General features: G+C 43.9%; 1 pseudogene; it reads left to right on the top strand.

Annotated features, from left to right (window-relative positions):
* Positions 1-1,954: 1,954 nt before the first annotated feature.
* LOC127694449 (olfactory receptor 1G1-like) lies at positions 1,955-6,890 on the top strand (annotated as a pseudogene).
* The last annotated feature ends 1,094 nt before the right edge of the window (positions 6,891-7,984 follow it).

Below are 7,984 nucleotides of genomic sequence, written 5' to 3'. Positions count from 1 at the left end.
ATGCTCAGCAGCTGGATTTCTAGGAGAGGGAGGTTTGTGAGAGAAGTGGTCCCTGCAGGGAGGACCTAAGGACAGGCACTTTCCTTACTGTGAAAAGGAGCTGACTGGACACAGTAGCAGGGGCTAAGGGAGGGTTCCAGCCACCTGGAAGAACACTTCCCACGGGAGAGCCCCACCTTTGCTAGGAGCCCCTTTGAATCCCATGGGGAGGACCAACACTAGCTTGCCTCTGAATCTTAGAAACTTTCCTTAATTTCAGAATGACTATCATATGTCACCATGACTGCTTCCTTCAGAGAACTAATCCAAGAATACATACTTTGGTAAACAGATATTCATGTAAGATTGAGTTTGGTTTCATAAATGTGTACTTGACAAAAGTAAACAAATACTGGACGTATTAAGAAGTCATAGATGTATGGAATAATGTAGACTCGCAGGGCTGAGGACATGGCTCAGTTGGTAGAGCCATGTCTTACATCCAGGAAACCCTGGACCATCTGTTCCCAGCGCCATGGAAGCCAGCTGTGGTGCTCACCCCTAGAGTCACAGTCCTGGAGATGGGGAGACGGGATAATTGGCAGTTCAAGGCTATCTATATTTTTAAGTGAGAACAGGATGGGCTATGTAAGATCCTGCCTAAAAGGGTAAGAAAAAAAATCCCTTGATATCATGAACTTGAACTTTGTTCATCTTCTCCATCTTCTTATTTCTCAGATGGAAAAGCAAACTCAGAAAAACAATGTTGCATGTCCAGGTTCAAGTAACACCAGACTATGTTCATCCTGAGGCGCTCTGTGTCCAGGGCACATGTGTACCTCTAGTGGGGATTACAGGGGTTTAGCCCTGGTGGCCCTCAAGGTTGGCAACTTGATTCCCATTGCCTCCATCCTCAAGGAACTCACCATTCCCAGGGAGGGAGGCTGTATTTATTGGATGCCGTTCTTTTAACTGACGGAGTAAGCCTGTGTCTTACTAGGGTGCTCTCCAGTGAGAAAAGGGCCCCTCAGTTATAAGTCTCAGCTGTGACTTTTCATCATTCAGGCTTAAACTGTGAGTCAACAGAAACCTGGGTTCAATAAAGGCATTGGGCAGCAAAAGAAAGCGGCCGGTGAGAGGGCCTGGGGAAGTTAAGATGCCACTATCTCAATAGCACACATGTTTACACAAGTATATGCTTCCTATAAATTTCCCACCATCCTTCCAAATGTAGAACCTAGCACCACATCTAATTGTCCCATTATATTTAAAACAAAGAAGTCTCTGAGCAGAATTCTGCACAGTGACAGCTGTTCTGCGGTCCATAAGACCATTCTGATGCTATGTTACAAAGCCGGGTGGGGGTGGGGGTGGGGTGGGGGTGGGGGTGGGGGGACTAAGCCATCAGTCTGGTCCTTCCCAGCTGAGAAGTACCAAGGGCAAGAGGAGTTAGCTGGAGCTTAAGCCAGTCTGAGCTGCATAAACAGCATTGCCCTCAGCTGAAGGAACTGATGACATCCCTGAGAGAGATGGCTAGCTGGTTTTGTTTTGGCTCTTCCCTTCTGTTAAGTGAAGCTGTTTCTAACGTTCAGACTTTAATACAAATGACCTGAGAAGATGCATGCCTGAGAAGACAGGCAGTGAGTGGCTTTCAGCTCATCTATAAATCTATAGAAGCAGGCAGCGGTGGCGCACGCCTTTAATTCCAGCACTTGAGAGGTAGAGGCAGGTGGATTTCTGAGTTCAAGGCCAGCCTGGTCTACAGAGTGAGTTCCAGGACAGCCAGCACTAAACAGAGAAACCCTGACTTGAAAAAAAGGGTGGTGGGGGTGGGGGTGGGGGTGGGGGTGGGAGGAGTAACAGGAAGTGAGGGTGGAACACCTTCTTTAGTGCGTGGAGCCTGATCGATCAGATCTTTCTTTGACTCTCAGCTACACTTTGTCCCCCAAGGGACACAGGCTGAGAGAACTAGGTGATGGCCATAGAATGCTTCTTCCTGGGACTCTCTGGAAAGTTAGAGAAAGAAAAGGTCATTTGGGGCTATTCTTTTGGATGTCCCTGGTCACCATCTCTGGGAACCTTCTCATCATCCTGGCCATCAGCTGTGACCCTCATCTCCACACACCCATGACCTTCTTCTTGGCCAACCTCTCCAGTGTTGACATCTGCTTTACCTCAGTCACTGTCCCCAAGGCTCTGGTGTTGGGAAGCAAGTTCATCATTTATATGGAGTGTGTGACCCACTTCTTTTAAATACATTCAATGATGTGGACAGTTTCCTCCTGAGTGTGATGGCCCTAGTGATCCTATCACTGCTATGTGGCCATCTGCCACACACTCCACTACACCATGATGATGAGGCCCAGACTCTGTGTCCCCCTGGTGGCCATGTCATGGGTCATCACAAGCCTGCATGTTCTCTGGCATACTCTCTCTCCACATGGTTCGACTCACCTTCTGTTCCCACAATGCAGTGCACCACTTCTTCTCTGACCTGTACCTGTTGTGGTAGTTACAAAAACACAAAAAATAAAAACTTTTTGTGCTCCCAACAAGTGGCACGTGCACTCCTGCCCAAGAGTTATCTGAATTCATGAATGAAACACCATCCCCCCCCAACACACACACATGTACACCCTCCCTCCCCAGTTAATTTTAAATATGGCTTAACTAGCTCAAAGTGGGCTGGTTTTTTTTTTAATTAGATATATTCTTTATTACATTTCAAATGTTGTCCCCTTTCCTATTTCTCCCTCCCAACTGAAAATTCCATAAGCCATCTCCCTTCCCCCTGTTCCCAATCAACCTTCTCCCTCTTCTGTAGTGGTATTCCCCTGCACTGCAGCATTGAGCCTTTCCAGGACTAAGGGCCTCTCCTCCCTTTCATGTCCAATAAGGCCACCCTCCCCTGCCTATGGAGCCATGGGTAACTCCATGTGTACTCTTTGGCTGACGGTTTTGTCCCTGGGAGCTCTGGGAGTACTGGGTGGCTCATATCGTTGTTCCTCCTATGGCACTGCAAACCCCTCCAGCTCCTAGGCTCCTTTCTCTAGCTCCTCCATTGAGGGCCCTGTGCTCAGTTCAATGGCTGGCTGACAGTGTCCCCTTCTGTATTTGTCATGCACTAGCAGAGCCTCCCAGGTGACAACTATGTCTGTCTCTGGTCAATAAGCACTTGTGGGCATCACAGCTATGTCTGGGTTTTGTAACTCCCTAGGTGGGGCAGTCTCTGGATGGTCTTTTTCTCAGACTCTGCTCCACACTTTGTCTCTGTATCTCCTTCTGTGGGCATTTTGTTCCCCCTTCTAAGAAGGACCAAAGTATCCATGATTTGTTCTCCCTTCTTCTTGGGCATCATTTGATATGTGAATTGTGTCTTGGGTATTCTAAGCTTCTGGGCTAATATGCATTTATCAGTGAGTGCATACTATGTGTGTTCTTTTGTGATTGGGTTACCTCATTCAGGATGATATTTTCCAGTTCCACCCATTTGCTTAAGAATTTCATGAATTCATTATTTTTAATAGCTGAGTAGTATTCCATTATGCAAATATACCACACTTTCTGTATCCATTCCTCAGTTGAGGGACATCTGGGTTATTTCCAGGTTCTAGCTATTATAAATAGGGCTGCTATGAACATTAGTGGAGCATGTGTCCTTATTACATGCTGGGGAATCCTCTGGGTATATGCCCAGGAGTGGTAGAAGAGGATCCTCTGGTAGTATTATGCCCAGTTTACTGAGGAACCACCGAACTGATTTCCAGAGTGGTTGTACCAGCTTGCAACCCCACCAACAGCAGAGGAGTGTTCCTCTTTCTCCACATCCTCTCCAGCACCTGCTGCCTCCTGAGTTTTTGATCTTAGCCATTCTGGCTGGTGTAAGATGAAATCTCAGGGTTGTTTTGATTTTCATTTCCCTGATGACTAAGATCACTGAACATTTCTTTAGGTGTTTCTCAGCCATTTGATAATCCTCAGGTGAAAATTCTTTGTTTAGCTCTGTACCCCATTTTTAATAGGGTTATTTGGTTCTCTGGAGTCTAACTTCTTGAGTTGTATATATTGGATATTAAGCCCTCTGTCAGATGTAGGGTTGGTAAAGATCTTTTCCTAATTTGTTGGTTGTCGTTTTGTCCTATTGACAGTGTCCTTTGCCTTACATAAACTTTGTAATTTTATGAGGTCCCATTTGTCAGTTCTTGATCTTAGAGCATAAGCTATTGGTGTTCTGTTCAGAAAAATTTCCCCTGTGTCCATGAGCTGACTGGACACAGTAGCAGGGGCTAAGGGAGGGTTCCAGCCACCTGGAAGAACACTTCCCACGGGAGAGCCCCACCTTTGCTAGGAGCCCCTTTGAATCCCACGGGGAGGACCAACACTAGCTTGCCTCTGAATCTTAGAAACTTTCCTTAATTTCAGAATGACTATCATATGTCACCATGACTGCTTCCTTCAGAGAACTAATCCAAGAATACATACTTTGGTAAACAGATATTCATGTAAGATTGAGTTTGGTTTCATAAATGTGTACTTGACAAAAGTAAACAAATACTGGACGTATTAAGAAGTCATAGATGTATGGAATAATGTAAACTCGCAGGGCTGAGGACATGGCTCAGTTGGTAGAGCCATGTCTTACATCCAGGAAACCCTGGACCATCTGTTCCCAGCGCCATGGAAGCCAGCTGTGGTGCTCACCCCTAGAGTCACAGTCCTGGAGATGGGGAGACGGGATAATCGGCAGTTCAAGGCTATCTGTATTTTTAAGTGAGAACAGGATGGGCTATGTAAGATCCTGCCTAAAAGGGTAAGAAAAAAAATCCCTTGATATCATGAACTTGAACTTTGTTCATCTTCTCCATCTTCTTATTTCTCAGATGGAAAAGCAAACTCAAAAAAACAATGTTGCATGTCCAGGTTCAAGTAACACCAGACTATGTTCATCCTGAGGCGCGCTGTGTCCAGAGCACATGTGTACCTCTAGTGGGGATTACAGGGGTTTAGCCCTGGTGGCCCTCAAAGTTAGCAACTTGATTCCCATTGCCCCCATCCTCAAGGGACTCATCATCCCCAGTTTCTTTTCTATTAGTTTCAGTGTATCTGGTTGTATGTGGAGGTTCTTAATCGATTTGGACTTGAACTTAGTACAAGGAGATAAGAATAGATCAATTTGCATTCTTGTGCATGCTAGCTGCCAGTTGAACCAGCACCATTTGTTGAAAAGGCTATCTTTTTTCCACTGGATTATTTTAGCTCCTTTGTCAAAGATCAAGTAACCATAGGTATGTGGGTTCATTTCTGGGTCTTTAATTCTATTCCATTGATCTGCCTGCCTGTCACTGTACCAATACCATGCAGATTTTAACACTATTGCTCTGTGGTACTGCTTGAGGTCCTGGATTCCCCCAGAAGTTCTTTTACTGTTGAGAATAGTTTTAGCTATCCTGGGTTTTTTGTTATTCTAGATGAAATTGAGAATTGCTCTTTCTGACTCTGGTGGAGTTCTCTGGTGGAGTTTTTTGGATCGCTTAAGTATGCTATTATATCATCTGCAAATAGTGATAATTTGACTTCTTCCTTTCCAATTTTTATCCCTTTTGTTGTCTAATTGCTCTAGCTAGAACTTCAAGTACTATATTGAATAGATATGGGGAGAGAGGGCAGCCTTGTCTGGTCCCCGATTTTAGTGGGATTGCTTCAAGTTAGCTGGTGTTGCTGTCTCTGACTGTGGCTTATCTGTCATGCAAGCCTCTGTATCTGTGCTCCTGGGAGACCCGTTCTCTCTGTGTACACCTGTATGTAGGTACTCCTGTGAGACTGGCTCTGTTGTGGTTGCATTTGGGTATGTAGCTCTGTGACCCCGATCAACTCTGGGTTCAGGCGGAAATCAGAAGACTACTGTTCCAGGCTGCTCCCGGGCTCGAGTGTCCTCAGGGTTTCCAGCTGTTTCCTCTGAGCAGCAGGGGTGGCTCTACCTGTGCAGTCAGGCTTCTCCGTGCTCCTGGTTGGTTAAGCTACCTGCGTGCACCACTTCGGAATGGCGCGCTGTGTTCAAAGTGGGCAGTTTTAATCCTCCCCGTGGCTATCACGCTTTCCCTCTGGTACTTGTTTAATGCCCTCTAATTTTATATTTTATTTTTGTTGCCCTGGCTCCCTGTGGGTGGACCCTAGTCTTCGCTGAACAAGACGCTTCTGGGCAGCCCTTCCCAGGGCCACATTCCTTCTCAACTACATTTCAGATGATTTCCTTTCTGCAGCTCTAAATCTGATCCATCTCATCTCCCTCCTAATTATCATGATTCTCCTCCGTTCTTTCTCCCAGTCCCTAGCCCGTGCAAATCTAAAAGTCCCATTTTGGTTTACCTGTCCAGAAATTGGCCATTGGCTCTTTATTGATCTATCAATAGGGGACAAGGACCTTTAGCATTTGGATTCCCAGTTTTTAGGGTCGGATTAATTCAAAGCATTAGAACCAATCTTCAACATGTACCCAATCCTGAAGCTTTCCTTTTCTGATATTTTTATCAGTGACATCACAGCCTTCACTGTGGGTGGGCTGACCTCTATCACACCATTCACCTGTATCACCGTTTCCTATGCCTATATTCTCTCCAATGTGTTGAAGTTCCCATCTATTCAGGGAATAAGGAAAGCCCTGTCCACGTGTAGGTCTCACCTCACTGTGGTCTCCTTCTTCCATGGGTGGTCCTGACCATCTCTTTGTACCTTTCATCCTTCTAGTCAAAGAAACAGTAGCTACTGTCACCTTAACAGTAGTGGTGCCCCTGACCAATCCCTTCGTCTGCCACCCTAGGAATCCTGACATAAAACAAATCATAAGAAAACCAATTATTCGAAGGTTAGTTTTGTCAAGATTCCCGAACTATAAAATTTTAGAACTGAGATAAGAGATGCCCAGTTGGTCTAAGAGGCATGCACTGCCATTTCTCTTGTTAATGTTATGTCATTCTGAGTATCCTTTGAACCTGGAGACCGACACCTGTTCACAAACCAACCTTAACACAACCATATAATCTCTCTCTCTCTGTCTATCTCTCCTATCTATGTATCTTTTATCTATCATCTCTCTAATTATCATCTATCAATATCTATCTATCTCTATCAACTATTCATAGCTATCTATCCATCATCTATCTATCATCTATCATCTGTCTATTGTCTATATCTATCTATTTACCAATATGTCAGATATTTATCTATTTCTATCTACTATCTATCTGTCTGTCTGTCTATCAATCTATTTATCTATCTATCATGTATCATCTGTCTATCATCTATTTATATCTATTTACCAATATATCACATATCTATCTATCTATCTATCTATCTATCTATCTATCTATCTATCTACCTATCTATCTAAATGAGACTGAGGCCCAGAAGAGTTATTCTACTGATATAGTGTGATTTACAGATGTATCTATAATGGTGAGTCTAGCAGCTGACACTGTAATTTGAGACTGTAAATCACATGTGAAAATTTGTATATGTCAGATGTTCATCAGCATTTAATGAAGTATGAATTCAGCTGTATCCAATCAAATATAATTAAACATTATAAAAACTAACCAGCTATTTATTTCAATAAAGCAAACACCATAGGATTGATTAAAGTGACTTACTTTTCAAACATCAAAGGAAATTAGTATAAAAACTTTCCTTGAAAGTTGTTTATAATAACTGAAGTTACTATTTATTAAGCCACATTACAATATGGCTGCAATCAAACTACAGAATGGTCAAAGGTACTGTAGACTAGAAATGAAAGTCTGTCCTCAGGGACAGAATGGTGGGTTGGAAGTTTCCAGAAGTTCATCTCTCACCAAAAGCAGTCTCAGAAAACAGCAATCATAATTATTTCAGAACTTTGAGTCTAGCTTGGCCAGTTATAACCAGGAAGTTCTTCACGAGGGAAGATTCTACAGCTTTGTAAACCACCAGCATTTCCTATTCATTAGCTCCACTGTGCACGTGGGATGCT

The sequence above is a fragment of the Apodemus sylvaticus genome, chromosome 10, assembly GCF_947179515.1.
Source record: "Apodemus sylvaticus chromosome 10, mApoSyl1.1, whole genome shotgun sequence".
In the NCBI taxonomy this organism is placed as follows: Eukaryota; Metazoa; Chordata; class Mammalia; order Rodentia; family Muridae; genus Apodemus; species Apodemus sylvaticus.
This window is presented reverse-complemented; position numbering and strand designations above follow the sequence as displayed.